At 43.4% G+C, this 15,685-nt stretch overlaps 2 protein-coding genes and 1 non-coding gene across 5 annotated transcripts in view; all 3 read left to right on the top strand.

Moving 5' to 3' along the window:
- Positions 1–15,685, top strand: part of LOC117357237 (DNA excision repair protein ERCC-8-like) — a 116,228-nt gene that overhangs the window by 25,026 nt on the left and 75,517 nt on the right. For both annotated transcript variants that reach the window (XM_033937624.1, XM_033937611.1), the window contains exon 2: positions 5,174–5,234. The gene's annotated coding sequence lies outside the window, so the exon portion shown is untranslated. The remainder of the gene's footprint in view (positions 1–5,173; positions 5,235–15,685) is intronic.
- Positions 1–15,685, top strand: part of SDHAF1 (succinate dehydrogenase complex assembly factor 1) — a 48,855-nt gene that overhangs the window by 25,069 nt on the left and 8,101 nt on the right. For both annotated transcript variants that reach the window (XM_033937654.1, XM_033937649.1), the window contains exon 2: positions 5,174–5,234. The gene's annotated coding sequence lies outside the window, so the exon portion shown is untranslated. The remainder of the gene's footprint in view (positions 1–5,173; positions 5,235–15,685) is intronic.
- Positions 14,073–14,205, top strand: LOC117352851. The gene has a single exon (XR_004537902.1). It is a non-coding gene; the product is annotated as a small nucleolar RNA SNORA47 (small nucleolar RNA).

Here is a 15,685-nt window from a genome sequence, read left to right as displayed (position 1 = left end):
ATTTGCCTATTTTGTGAATGAGTTTTATTGCTGTGTTTTGTATTAATTGTAGGCATCGGATTTCTTTTTGGGGGAGACCGTTGAGAAGAGAGTTGCAATAATCTAAGTGAGAAATGACTAAGGAGTGGATTAAGATATTGATTGAATCGGTCTCTAAGATTGAGAGTAGTGACCGGATAATGCGAAGTTTGAAGAAGCAAGTTTTTGCAATTGAACTGATATGGTCATGGTAGGTGAGGTCTTTATCAATGATGACGCCTAATAGTTTTATTTTTGTTTCTATTTGTATTGGAATGGAATTAATGGAAGGTTGTCCCGGTAAGGGGGCACAGTTGTTAGTTGGAATTAGGATGGCACGAGATTTATCGATATTAAGGGAGAGTTTATTTGAGAAAAGCCAGTCATATATAATGTCTAATTTATCGTTTATGTCTTTTATGTCAGATATGTTTGAGGTGTTGACTGGGTGAAGGAGTTGTATATCATCAGCGTAGGCAAATATTGTAAATCCAATAGATTGAGCTAAAGTAAGTAGGGGAGATAGGAAGATATTAAATAGTAGTGGGGAGAGAATCGAACCTTGTGGGACACCGTATGTTAGAGATATAGGTTGAGAAGTTTCGTTCTTTACATGGACTGTAGAACTACGTTCATTAAAGTAGGATGTGAACCAAGAAAGGGCTGGGCCTGTGATACCACAGTCCTTAAGTCTATTAATAAGAAGAAAGTGGTCGATAGTGTCAAAGGCTGCGGACAGATCCAGAGAAATGAGAATAACAGATTTTTGATGATCATGGTAATAATGTATCGTTGAGATAAGGCCTAACAGAGACAGTTCTGTTGAATGAGAAGCGCGAAAGCCAGTTTGCCATGGATGTAAGGCATGGGTTTTTTCAATGAATTCTGTAAGTTGGGTATGAATAATTTTTTCCGTTAGTTTCGAGATTAGAGGTAGATTGGCTATAGGGCGGTAATTTTTAGGCAAAGAAGGATCTGAATTATGTTGTTTAAGTTTAGGGAAAATAAGAGCTGTTTTCCAAGCAGTTGGTACTAGACTGTCAGAGAGAGACTTGGATATCATTTCCCAAATGTAAGGGCCGAAGAAAGAAAATAATTTTTTAAGGAGCGAAGGGGGAATACTTTCCGAAAGATTATTGGAAGTATTTAAAGATTGAAGAATGAGAAGAAGATTTGCTAGAGGGGGCATTTTGAAGTTTGAAAAAGAGCTGAATGATATTTGAGTAGAAGCATTGGGAATGTGAATGTGAGGAGAGGAAGCAGGAAGTGAAGGTCCAAGATGTGATCTGATGTCCTTAATTTTTCTGTCGAAGAAAAGTGATAATTCGTCTGCAGATGGCTGGGTAGTAGGGGGCGGGTTTTTTTTCTTCGAATATTTTGAAAGAGACTGGGCGAGGTTAAAAAGGGTAGAAGAGTTACGGGTGGTGGTAATGAGTTTCAAGTAATATTCTTTTTTTGTTTGTTGAATGGCTTTTTTGTAATGAGAAGCTTTTTCCTTGAACAGAAGGAGGAAATTATTGAGGCGTGTTGTACGCCATTTATGCTCTACGGAGCGAAGTTGTTTACGAAGGAGAGCGAGTTTTTCGTTATACCAAGGTTGTTGTTTTGATTTTTGAGTTTGATTTGAGATGGGATTTTTTTCTAATGGAGGGGCTAGAGAATCTAGTAAGGATTTGGTGGAAGCTTCCCAAAGAGAAAATTGGTCTGTAATGGGGAGAGCAGAGAAGTCTTTGAGATTTAGGTCGAAGGAGGTCTGAATATCCGAAAGGGTTATTTTATTAGTGTTACGGAAGGTATAGGTATTTATTTTTTGTTGGACTTGGTTTAATTTTGCAGGGAGGTCTAATTGCCAGGTAATGAGAGTGTGATCTGACCATGGTAAGGAATAAAATTGAAAATTTTGAAAAAGATGGTTAATAGAAGATGGGCAGAAAACCATGTCTAAAATATTACCAGCCGAGTGTGTAGGTTTAGAAATGAGAGAAGATAATGATAGGTCAGAGATCAAGGTTAAGAGTTCAGAAGTATTGTAATGGTTAGGAGAGTTGAAATGAATGTTAAAATCACCAAGGATTATGGAGTCAGGATAGGCGGTATTGAAGTCAGTTATGGTAGAAATAAGAGCAGAAAGCGAGGTTTTGGTTACTGGTGGGGGAAAATAAATGAGAAGGAAATTAAGAGAAGGAGAATTAAGAGGGCGTACCATGGAGCGATACAGGGATGTTATAACATTCTTAGTCTTGTTAACCATCCCTTTTTTAATAATTCAAAGCATCCTGTTTACTTTTTTGGCCGCCACCTGACATTGGGCAGAAGGTTTCATCGTATTGTCTATGATGATACCCAGATCCTTTTCTTGGGCGCTAATCCCCAAGGTGGACTCTAGCATCTGGTAACTGTGATTCAGGTTATTCTTCCCAATGTGCATCACTTTGCATTTGTTCACATTAAATTTCATCTGCCATTTGGACGCCCAATCTTCCAACTTCCTAAGGTCCGCCTGCAAATTTTCACAATCCGCATGCATTTTAACAACTTTGAACAGTTTAGTGTCATCTGCAGATTTAATCACCTTACTCGTCGTTCTAATTTCCAGATCATTTATAAATAAGTTAAATGATCTGGAAAATGGTTCAAAAAGATGGACATTTTGCAGTTTTGAAAATGGGAATGTTTGGTACTGGATTTTTGTGTGTGTTCCACAAAATGTCTAAGCTCGGCTTTCGAAAGTGCCCTTCCATACCTCCTAAAACTGATCTGTATTTGTCTATATCGCAATTTAACATCAGGGGTTCCATAATTACCAGCAGGGCAGATCCACATGTAACTCCTAATGTTAATTAAGGCCCTGTTTTACTAAGCTGAGGTAGAGGTTTCAGCCGCAACCTGGGATGATAATTGCTCCAATGATGCTCTGACACTCATGAGCATTGAAACATCAAAACATTTAGCCCTCCAGGCCACAGCAGTTTAGTAAAAGGGGGAAGGGGGTTACATGCTTGTTAACACCAACTATTATTAACGTCAGTTTCGACAATTACTTTGCACGTGGATTTGTTATCCATGCCCCTAACTGAGCGACAGACCTCTACAGAATCTAGGAGTACAGGTATTTCATTGGAACTTAGCACAGATATTTATACCAGTTCCCTAGTAAGTGCTGGCACCTAAGTACCCGATTATTCTAGTATGCTATAAAGAAAAGTGGGCATCTGTTTTCCTGTACAGAATGTGAACATATTAGGTGCCCTCTGAGTGTCTATAGATAGGTGGCAACTCTACTTATAACAAATGAGGAAGCTGTTGCATGATTTTGCAACCAAATTCTAACATCTGTTGGCTATGTAGAAATTAATTTCATTACAACTGTCAATGATACCAAGATACAGTAGTTATGAAAGATTAGGATTACCTAGCCCCCCATGATAAGATAGCCTTGAGACCCAAATACACTTTCTCAGACTAGATAGTGGCAGAACTAGACCTTCTGAGTCCCCTAAGAAAACACCAGCCCATGCTGCTGCCGATACATATGATACACAAGCTGGTCAGGATTGATGCTATACAGTAGTTAGATTTACTCAGATGTTTCTTTGCTGTTTTATAGTTTGGAGTCCTGCAGGACAGTTTTTTCTGGTTTCAGAATTTCACATTTCCAGGACATCTATATAATAAAACCGTAGGCGACGCATGCGCAGTCTTATCGGCGTGCTTCCGTGATCCGTATGTCCGTGGCCGCCAAGACTGCAGCATGCCCCGCGCTTACTACGGCCCCACGCGAAGCTGACAAATTCCAACTACCCCCTCCTCTCCCGCAACAACCACTACCACTCATACACTCCTGCAGGAAAAAAAAACTCACTGCTTGCTCACACATTCAAAACAAAATTGACTACGGCGCTGCAGAAGTCAGCTCTTTGCAATGGCCCCACACTCGCGGTCTCGCTGGGGTTTTTCGCGGTGGCGGCTCCTCTTGCGTCCGGCCCTGTGTACTTACTAGACTCCCCCCTTCCCGCAAAAAACGTTACCGCTCCTGTTCAAAGCGGCCTGCTGAGGTTCGCGGCCGGCTGTAACGAACCTCGCAGGCCGCTCTCCACATGGTAGCACGTTCCCTCTGACGTAATCGCGTCTGAGGGAACATGCTACCAAGTTGGAGAGCGGCCTGCGAGGTTCGTTACAGCCGGCCGCGAACCTCAGCAGGCCGCTTTGAACAGGAGGAACTGCCACCACGGGGATCGTGAGAAGAGCCGCCGAAAAAAAACCTTCAGCCACAGCAGGCCAGCACGCTGGAAAGGAAGTGGGAGGGGCCGAACGGAGCAGGGCAGCTCACGGTAAGAGAAGGGAATGGGGTGTGGGGGAAAATGCTTCTACTGCTTCAGCAGGGACCTGGAGGGGAAGGGAAATACCGCTGCTGCTTCTGCAAAGGAAAGTGGGGGAGGGGGGGAAGAGAAGGGAATGGGGTGGTGGTGGGGGGAAATGCTGCTACTACTACACAGGGATTTGGAGGGGAAGGGAAATATCACTGCTGCTTCTGCAAAGGAAAGTGGGGGGGGAGGGGAGAGACAGAAAAAAATACAGACAGACAAAGGAGGCTAGGGAAAAATTGCAGGAGGGAGAGAGACAGAAAGAAAGGAAGAAAGAGACAGGAGCAGGGAGAGAGACATAAATAAAGACAGACAGCCAGTCATATATTCTAGGACCCCGTTAATGTAACGGGCTTAAACACTAGTAAGAACATAAGAAGTTGCCTCCGCTGAGACAGACCAGAGGTCCATCTCACCCAGTGGTCCGCTCCCGCGGCATCCCATCAGGCCTATTGCCTGAGCAGTGGTCCCTGACTATTTCTATAACCTACCTCTACTCTTATCCCTATAACCTACCTCTACTCCTCCTACCTCTACTCCTATCTGTACCCTTCAATCCCTTTGTCCTCTAGGAACCTATCCAAACCTTCTTTGAAGCCCTGTAACATGCTCCTGCCTACCACAGCCTCCGGAAGCGCATTCCATGTATCCTCCACCCTCTGGGTGAAAAAGAACTTCCTAGCGTTTGTTCTAAACCTGTCCCCTTTCAATTTCGCCGAGTGCCCCCTTGTACTTGTGGTTCCCCATAATTTGAAAAATCTGTCTCTGTCTACTTTTTCTATGCCCTTCAGGATCTTGACTACAGAATGAAAGAGAAGAAATAACGGTCTTCCTCAACTCAAGATTTGGCAGGTATGTATTGAGTTAAATGCAATTTGGGCACTTCTAAACTAAACTAATAAGTTTGGACTGTGGACTGGATAGTGGGAGGCTGGGAAGGTACAGAGAGGGGAAAGATTAGGGTTACCAGATTTTCCAAATGGAAAATCCAGACCCATGGCCCCGGCCTGTTCCACTCTCTCAACCTGCATGAGCTATGAGCAACGTTGAACATCATTCGCGTGTGCACTGGTGTGATGCGCGTGATGTAACTGCGTTACATCTGCGCATGCACGAATGCCATCCCAACGTTGCTCGTTGCCAGAAGCTTTTCAAAACCCGGACAAAGTGCCAGGTTTTGAAAAGCCGTCCAGATCCCCAGACATGTCCTCAGACACTATCACCCCAAGGTCCCTCTCCCCATCCATGCATATGAGCTCTTTAAATTACTGATTTCATTTAAATTTTCCTTTTTCTTAGTTATTTCTGGGCCAGAACCCAAAGCTCTGCCAAGGAGACAATATATCAGCCTCAAAGAACAATCAATTGATTAAAAACATATAAATAGCTAAAACATATGCAAAAAATAATGCAAGCCTATCAGAGAGTCTTTAATCTTTTTCATACTGGACCCCAACATGGTCAGTGCTTCGGCTTTAATGAAAAGCCTTCCTCAGGGGTGTGCTTGTAAAATCTCCTGTGGTTTGCGTTGCTATATGTGGGGTTGTGTTTTCCTTTTTGTTGTGGAATGCATTAATCATCACTTTCCATTACCGGTATAAGATCTTTGACCAAGTTATGGTAGATTTGGTGAAGTCATTGGTTGGTGTCTTCTGATGCTAGTATAACAAGTTGTCTATATAGAAACATAGAAGATGACGGCAGAAAAGGGCTACAGCCCATCAAGTCTGCCCACTCTGCTTACCCACCCCCTGTCTATGCCCTAATTGACCCAATTTCCTTATCTTGACCCTCGTAGGGATCCCACATGGGTATCCCATTTATTCTTAAAGTCTGGCACGCTGTCTGCCTCGATCACCTGCACTGGAAGCTTGTTCCAATGATCAACCACTCTCTCTGTGAAGAAATACTTTCTGGTGTCGCCATGAAATTTTCCACCCCTGAGTTTGAGTGGGTGCCCTCTTGTGGCCGAGGGTCCCTTGAGAAAGAAAATATTATCTTCCACTTCGACACGTCCCGTGAGGTACTTAAATGTTTCGATCATGTCTCCCCTCTCCCTACGTTCCTCGAGAGTGTAGAGCTGCAATTTGTTCAGTCTCTCTTCGTACGAGAGACCCTTGAGCCCCGAGATCATCCTGGTGGCCGTCCACTAAACCGATTCAATTCTGCGCACATCTTTACTGTAATGTGGCCTCCAGAATTGCACACAGTACTCCAGATGAGGTCTCACCATGGCCCTGTACAACGGCATTATGACTTCAGGCTTTCGGCTGACGAAACTTCTATTGATACAACCCAATATCTGCCTTGCCTTAAATGAAGCCTTCTCCACTTGATTGGCAGTTTTCATGTCTGCACTGATGATTACTCCTAAATCTCGTTCTGCTGAAGTCCTAGTTAAAGTTTCTCCGTTCAAGAAGTACGTCCTGCATGGATTTCCGCTTCCGAGGTGCATGACCTTACATTTCTTAGCATTGAAGCCTAGCTGCCAGGTTGAGGACCAACTTTCCAATGTAAGCAGGTCATGCACCATATAATTCTGTAAACTGCATTCACTTACTATATTACATAGTTTGGCGTCATCGGCGAATAGTGTTATTTTACCTTGAAGCCCTTGAGTCAGATCCCCTATAAATATGTTGAAAAGGAGTGGACCCAGGACCGAGCCCTGCGGCACTCCACTGGTCACCTCCGATGTTTTAGAGAGGGTACCATTAACCACCACCCTCTGAAGTCTGCCACTCAGCCAATCATTGACCCATGCAGTTAGTGTGTCTCCTAAACCCATCGATTCCATCTTGCTTAGCAGCCTGCGGTGTGGGACACTGTCAAAAGCTTTACTGAAGTCCAGGTACACGACGTCCAAAGACTCTCCCAAGTCCAACTTTCTTGTTACCCAGTCAAAGAAGCTGATGAGACTGGATTGGCAGGACCTACCCTTGGTGAATCCATGCTGACTGGGATCCCGAAGATTCCCTTCATTCAAGATCGTGTCCAATTTGCTTTTAATTAGTGTTTCCATGAGTTTGCACACTATTGATGTGAGACTCACCGGTCTATAATTCGCAGCCTCTGCCCTGCAACCCTTTTTATGCAGAGGAACGACATTAGCTAATTTCCAGTCCAGGGGAACTTTCCCCTTACTTAGGGAGAGATTGAATAGCTCAGCCAACGGTTTCACCAGGACATCGCTCAATTCTCTGAGCACTCTTGGGTGCAAATTGTCTGTTCCCATGGCTTTGTTATAATAATAATAATAATAATAACTTTATTTTTCTATACCGCCATAGTCAGGCGACTTCTAGGCGGTTTACATTGCAAGAAGGCTGGACATTCAGCGAATAACAAGAGGTCTCAATACAGTACAATAGGTCAACATATAATACAGTACAATGAGTCTATGTACAATACAGTACAATGTAATGCAACAAGTCTAGATACAATACAATATAATAGATCTAAATACAATACGATACTTAAGTCTTGATAAGTCTTAATACAATACCATACAATGAGTCTAAATATAATACAATAGTGTAGAAGGGAAAGTTACGTACAGATTGGTGTTCAGAGGGTAAAGAATATCTGAGTATTTTTTTTTTTTTTTAGAACTTCCATTTGAATTGGAGTTCTAGGAACAGCGAATATATGAGTACATGAGGAGCTTCTTGAGGGAGAGAAAGAAAGGCGTCTTCAGGGAGGGGAGTCCTAGAGAGGGAGGGGACAATTTTAGTCAGTGAATTTTGCGAATAGGGCGGTTTTGATCGATTTGCGGAATGCACTGTAAGACAGATTGGGTTTGTTTATGTAGTTTTTCAGCCAGACTTGCTGTCTGTTTGCTTGGAACTTAAAGGTTCTATCCAGGAATGATTTGTATCTGCAGCCAGTAATCTTTGGGTATGCAAAGATGTTTTTGTTTCTGGTCACTCGTGTGGGGTTGTGAAGGATGAAGTGGGTTTGTAGGTATGAAGGTGCTAGTCCCCAGGCTTGTCTGAAACAGGTGCAGGCAAATTTGAATAGTATTCGTGCTTCAATTGGAAGCCAATGCAACTTTTTATAGTAGGGGCTGATGTGGTCGTTTTTTCTTAGTCCGAAGATTAGACGAACGGCGGTGTTTTGTAATAATCTCAGTTTTTTTATTGTTTTTTGTGGTATGCCCAGGTAGATGATGTTGCAGTAGTCAAGGATGGATAAGATCAGTGCCTGTACCAACAACCTGAATGATGTTGGGTCAAAGTATTTTTTTATGGTCCTTAGTTTCCATAGCGTGTAGAAACATTTTTTCACTAGTGCGTTTGTGTGGTCAGTCATAGTTAGGTGTGTGTCTAGAGTGATACCGAGTATTTTTATGTTTTTGGAAATTGGGTACTCGTGATTGTTTATTTTTATCGATGTTCTTGTAATTTTGTCATTAGGGCTAGCCAGAAAGACTTTTGTTTTTTCTGCGTTTAGTTTTAGTTTGAAATTAATGGTCCATTTATCGATTTCGGTCATTACGTTTGAGAGCTTGTCTACAATTTCTTTTGTGATGTCATTTAAGGGGATTAGAATGGATATGTCGTCTGCGTAAATGTAGTGTATTAAATTTAGTTTTTGTAGGAGGTGACTTAAGGAGGCGATATAAATATTGAAAAGGGTGGGAGATAGTGGGGAACCTTGAGGCACGCCTGAAGGGTTTTTCCATGGTTTGGAATAATTACCATTGCTGATTACTTGATAGGATCTGTTTGTTAGGAATTCTTTGAACCAGTTCTTTGCTTTTCCAGAGATTCCCATCACTTCAAGGCACAGTAGCATGATTTCATGATCTACCAGGTCGAACGCGCTGCTAAGGTCTAATTGTAGGATTAGTGCGCTTTTGCCTTTGCTAAAGAGGTCATAAAGGTGGTTTAGTAAGGAGGCTAGGACAGTTTCTGTGTTGTATCCTTTCCTGAATCCTGATTGGTGTTCACTAAGGATGTTGAATTTGTCTAGGTAGTTTACTAGTTGAAGGTTGACCAATCCTTCCTGTATCTTTGTGAAAAGAGGAATGCTTGCTATGGGTCTGAAATTGGATGTCAGAGCTGAAGAGGTTTTGTGATCTTTGGGGATTGGGGTGATTAGTATGTGTCCCAGTTTTTTGTTTAGTGTTCCACTTGTGAGGGTGGAAGTTAGCCATTCGAATAGTTCCTTTTTAAATTTTGGAGGAGCAACTATCATTATTTTAGGGGGACATGCATCAAGTAGACAGTTAGATTTAGTGTATTTGTTGAATAGGTTTAGGAACTGATGCCAATCTGGGTACTCAAGGTGGTCCCATATCATGTCGACTCTGGTGTCTTGGTCGTGAGGTTCGAGGTATTGGAGAGCATTTGTTATGGTAGTGGGTAGAGTTGCTCTTAGGTCAGCAATTTTATTTTGAAAGAAGTTGGCTAGGGTTTGTGCTGATGTTCACCTTGAGTCTTGCCAGTTCACTGTAAACGTCACCTGGTGTGAACTCAAAATTCTGAAACGGGTCTTCTGTGCTTTGTGTTGCCTTCAACTGCGGACCGTGTCCCGGTGCCTCACAGGTGAAGACTGAGCAGAAGTATTCATTCAGTAGTTCGGCTTTATCGGAATCTGCTTCCATGTAACTTCCGTCCAGTCTTCTAAGGCGTACTATCCCGCCTGTGTTTCTTTTTCTGTCACTAATATACCTGAAGAAGGATTTGTCCCCCTTTTTAATGTTTTTTTGCCAGAATTTCTTCCACTCGAAGTTTTGCCTCCGTAACTGCCATTTTGACCGCTGTAGACCTGGTCCTATATTCTACTTTTGCCTCTCTTTTCTCCGTGTGCTTGTAGGAGAGAAACACTTTTTTCTTCTCCTTAATGAGGTGCGAGATCTCCGCGGTGAACCATTGGGGTTTATTGTTTCTTTGTCGTTTACTGATTTTATGAAGCGGCTAGTTGCTTCATGTATGGTTGATTTCAGTGTTAACCACTTAGCTTCTACATCATCGGTCTCCGCTTGGTCCTGCAGCGTCTGATGGACGAAATCTCCCATGCGTGCGAAGTCTGTGCCCCGGAAATTGAGTACCTTTGTTTTCGTGTTTGATCTAGGTTGAACCATACTATGTTGTGGTCGCTGGAGGCTAGCGTATCTCCTACTGAGACCTCTGAGACGCTTTTCCCGTTGGTGAGTACCAGGTCGAGGATCGCCTGGGCCCTAGTGGGCTCCGTTACCATTTGTTTGAGACGTGCTCCCTTTATGGAGGTTAAGAGCCTCCTGCTACCGCTGGTTGTCGCTGAAAATGAGTTCCAGTCTGCATCAGGCATATTGAAGTTCCCTAGCAGTACAGCTTCTCCTCGTAGAGTGATATTCTCTTATGTCTTCAATTAATTCTGCGTCCATGTCTTCCAGTTGTCTTGGGGGTCTGTATACCACACCTAGATACAGGCATTTTTCTCTGCCTCTTGCCAGGTTTACCCAGAGGGACTCCCCGGTGTACTTGACATCTGTGATCCTGGTGGTTTTGATGTCCTCTTTAATGTATAGAGCTACCCCCCCCCTCCTAACCTGCCCTCTCTGTCCTGACGAAGTAGATTGTAGCCCGGTATGTGAGTCCGTGAACCAAGTTTCAGATATTGCCACCACATCTAGGTCGGCATTCCTTATTTCAGCCTCCAATTCTAGAATTTTGTTACCTAAACTGTGTGCATTGACATACATGGCCCTCCATATCTTGTGTTTGCTAAGTCCCTGTGAGGCGTATCCTACCCGAGTCAGTGTGACTCCCAAAGAACTGTTTGCAATGTGGGTACTTACCTTGGACATGGAAGCGGAGTTTCGACTCACCTCATCAGGATAATTCCTTTCTGCACTAATATGTGAATGGGTACCCTCCCCCGACTTACCTAGTTTAAAGCCCTGTGAAGCAGGCGGGCTAGTCGGTGTCCGAAGACGTTTTTACCCCTACTGGTCAGATGGAGTCCGTCTGGTCCCTGAAGTCCTTGTAGCGCTTCCCCATGGTTTAGGAATCCGAAGTTCATATCCCGGCACCATCCCTGTAGCCACTCGTTCATCCTCAGGATACGTTCATCTCTGGCTCTTCCCTTGCCTCTAACTGGGAGGATCGATGAGAAAACCACCTGCGCTCCTGTCCGCTTCAGCCTCTCACCCAGTGCTCCAAAGTTTCTGGTGATGGTCTCCGGTGTGTTCCTGGTAGTGTCGTTGGTTCCTATGTGGACAAGAAGCATAGGAAAGTGGTCTCGGGGCTTGAGTAGTCTATCCAGACTGGCGGTGACCGGATAGACTGTCGTATCCTGGCTCCAGGCAGACAGCAGACCTCCCTAGATTGCATATCCGGTCTGCCTCCTGGACAACTGAGGGACCATTTGTGAGAGAGGGAATTATTTATATTATTTAAAGAGCAATTCTGTAACTTGGCACCTACAGTTTTTGTGTCAGAGGCACCAAAAGTGGTCGTTACACCCCTAAGCTTTTCTATAAGGTTGTGCCTAAGTGCTATCGTGTCCAACCGCAGGAGGGGGGGGGGGGGAGTGTCTCCAACTTAATTGCATAATTTAGAGCATACTATTGGGTCCTTTTACAAAGATGTGCTGCTGAGACACCTGTTCAAGTTTCAAGTTTAATTAAAAGTTTGATTAAATCACAGTTTCAAATTTCACAGTGATGGACAGTTAAAAATGACACACTGCATTTATTACATTATCCTTTTACTAAGGTGTGCTAGCCTTTTTACCGCACGCTACACTTCTAGAACAAAGCCATGGGACCAGACAATTTGCACCCAAGAATGCTCAGAGAATTGAGGGATGTTCTGGCGAAACCTTTGGCTGAGCAATTCAATCTCTCCCTAAGTAAGGACTGGAAATTAGCTAATGTCGTTCCTCTGCATAAAAAGGGTTGCAGGGCAGAGGCTGCGAATTATAGACCGGTGAGTCTCACATCAATAGTGTGCAAACTCATGGAAACACTAATTAAAAGCAAATTGGACACGATCTTGAATGAAGGGAATCTTCGGGATTCTAGTCAGCATGGATTCTGCCAATCCAATCTCATCAGCTTTTTTGACTGGGTAACAAGAAAATTGGACTTGGGAGAGTCTTTGGATGTCATGTACCTGGACTTCAGTAAAGCTTTTGACAGTGTCCCACACCGCAGGCTGCTAAGCAAGATGGAATCGATGGGGTTAGGAGAGACACTAACTGCATGGGTCAATGATTGGCTGAGTGGCAGACTTCAGAGGGTGGTGGTTAATGGTACCCTCTCTAAAACATCGGAGGTGACCAGTGGAGTGCCGTAGGGCTCGGTCCTGGGTCCACTCCTTTTCAACATATTCATAGGGGATCTGACTCAAGGGCTTCAAGGTAAAATAACACTATTCGCCGATGACGCCAAACTATGTAATATAGTAAGTGAATGCAGTTTACAGAATTATATGGCGTAGGACCTGCTTACATTGGAAAGTTGGTCCTCAACCTGGCAGCTAGGCTTCAATGCTAAGAAATGTAAGGTCATGCACCTCGGAAGCGGAAATCCATGCAGGACGTACTTCTTGAACGGAGAAACTTTAACTAGGACTTCAGCAGAACGAGATTTAGGAGTAATCATCAGTGCAGACATGAAAACTGCCAATCAAGTGGAGAAGGCTTCATTTAAGGCAAGGCAGATATTGAGTTGTATCAATAGAAGTTTCGTCAGCCGAAAGCCTGAAGTCATAATGCCATTGTACAGGGCCATGGTGAGACCTCATCTGGAGTACTGTGTGCAATTCTGGAGGCCACATTACAGTAAAAATGTGCGCAGAATTGAATCGGTTCAGCGGACGGCCACCAGGATGATCTCGGGGCTCAAGGGTCTCTCGTACGAAGAGAGACTGAACAAATTGCAGCTCTACACTCTCGAGGAACGTAGGGAGAGGGGAGACATGATCGAAACATTTAAGTACCTCACGGGACGTGTCGAAGTGGAAGATAATATTTTCTTTCTCAAGGGACCCTCGGCCACAAGAGGGCACCCACTCAAACTCAGGGGTGGAAAATTTCATGGCGACACCAGAAAGTATTTCTTCACAGAGAGAGTGGTTGATCATTGGAACAAGCTTCCAGTGCAGGTGATCGAGGCAGACAGCATGCCAGACTTTAAGAATAAATGGGATACCCATGTGGGATCCCTACGAGGGTCAAGATAAGGAAATTGGGTCATTAGGGCATAGACAGGGGGTGGGTAAGCAGAGTGGGCAGACTTGATGGGCTGTAGCCCTTTTCTGCCGTCATCTTCTATGTTTCTAATGCTGGCGTTAAGGTCTAGCGCGCGCAGCAATGTAGCGTGCGTTAAAGCCCTAGCGCACCTTAGTAAAAGGAGCCCTAAGACGTGAGCCAAAACATACAAGTACAGAAAGGGAAAAGGTGGAACTACAATTTAAAGAAAAGAGAGACAGAAAAGGGAAAAACAAGAGGAAGGGGGTCATCGATGAAGATGAAGATAGCCTCATTCTAGTCCTATAGCTGCTTCGGTGTTTACTGGGTGCAGTTTGGACCATTCACACCTGCCACCACTCCTAAATTTAGGCACATCAAATTGGGTTTACGCTAGTATTCTATAATGACATCTTGGAGCACAGATTCCGTGATAGAATTGGCGCTCAGCTTGTGGCGTAGGTGTGCCTACATGGAGGCACCAAAATATAGAAGTGCCCCTTATTTTTATGGAGGATTGAGAAGGTAAAGCAGTTGTATTCTGTACTGCTTTTTTCCGGTTATATCCTCCAACATTAAGGAATGGAAAAGCAGTCGGGGTTCTTCCTTTTTAGTGAGGAAACGCTACTGCAATTTACATTTACAAGTTGTTTTTTCTTTGTAAGTTACTTGAGAACAAAATGCTGATAATAATACAGTAGGCTTTTCTACAAGATTTCAGGAACTAATGAGAAAAATGGTATTCGGAGGTCTCAACTTGTCTCAAAATCAGAGACATTTAAAATAAAACTTAAGAATTGCCATATTCTCCACTCTCCCCCATCCTGTTTAACCTTTTCATGAGTTCTCTCGGAAACATCAAATTTGATGACGAAAGCATAATGTCCTACGCAGGTGACATTCTGTTCATCATTCCTACAATCAACAACCAATCAGATATTACAAACAAAGTCTCAATCAATATTGAAAGAATCCGAAATTGGGCAGCAATCAACAAGATAAAACTAAATCCAGCCAAAACCAAAGTCCTATACTTCCACACCGCCCAACAGACAGCACCGACAAGCATCATTTTTCGATCGGGAACACCCTCGTTGTCGATGAAACCTCCCAAATCCTAGGCTGCATTCTTGACTCCACACTAACCATGGAAGTTCAAATCTCCAACATCCAGAAAAAGTCCCTCTTCATTATGAGGCAGCTATGACTCATCAGACCATACTTTCATCAGCCTCACTTTGCTCTGATTGTACAGTCGATGATTCTATCACAACTGGACTACTGTAACTCATCCTACATGGGAATTAACATGCAACTCAGCCTACATGAGAATTAACATGCAACTCATTCAAAACACAAGTATAAGACTAATTTTCAACCTGAAAAAATATGACTCGGTCTCAGCCTTCATCAAGCAACTAAACTGGTTATCCATCCCATCACAAATAAAATTTAAAACATCATGCATCATTCATCAAATACTTCAAGAAAACTCGGCAGTTCCATTCATCCAGCTCTTTTCAAAGGCATGGTCTACGTCTCGCATAACCCTTAACAGGATACTACTAAACCTCCCATCAACAAAGAATCTTCAATACAAGCGAATTTTTCACTCCATGCTAATCTTCCTAGGAATGAAAACCTGGAATGACCTCACTGAAACGACCAGAACAGAACCCAGTTACATCACATTCCGGAAAAAACTGAAAACCTTCCTCTTTGATACTTGAACAACTTAGATCTTCCTCTTTCCCCATTCCTGCCTAAGTATCCCCCCTCTTTCTCCGCCTCCCTCTCTTCCCTGTATCTCTCTTCTTCCCCTCACTTCTCTATGTAAGTTGCCAAGAGTCTGCATAGGTATACGTGACGCAAAAATAGATTAGATTAGATTAGATGTCCATCAAGCCCAATATCCTGTTTCTAACAGTAGCCAACCCAGGTTCCAAGTACCTATCTAGATTCCAAGTAGCAAAACAGATTTTTTTTTCTAGGACTAAGCAGTGGATTTCCCCAGGCCATCTCAATAATGACCTATGGACTTCTCTTTTAGGAAATTATCTGAACCTTTTTCTAAACCCTGCTAAGCTGACTGATTTAATCACATTCTCTGACAATAAATTCCA

This window comes from Geotrypetes seraphini, chromosome 1 (assembly GCF_902459505.1).
Source record: "Geotrypetes seraphini chromosome 1, aGeoSer1.1, whole genome shotgun sequence".
NCBI classification, from domain to species: domain Eukaryota; kingdom Metazoa; phylum Chordata; class Amphibia; order Gymnophiona; family Dermophiidae; genus Geotrypetes; species Geotrypetes seraphini.
Note: the sequence above shows the minus strand (reverse complement) of the source record. Positions and strands in the feature narration are given on the sequence as shown.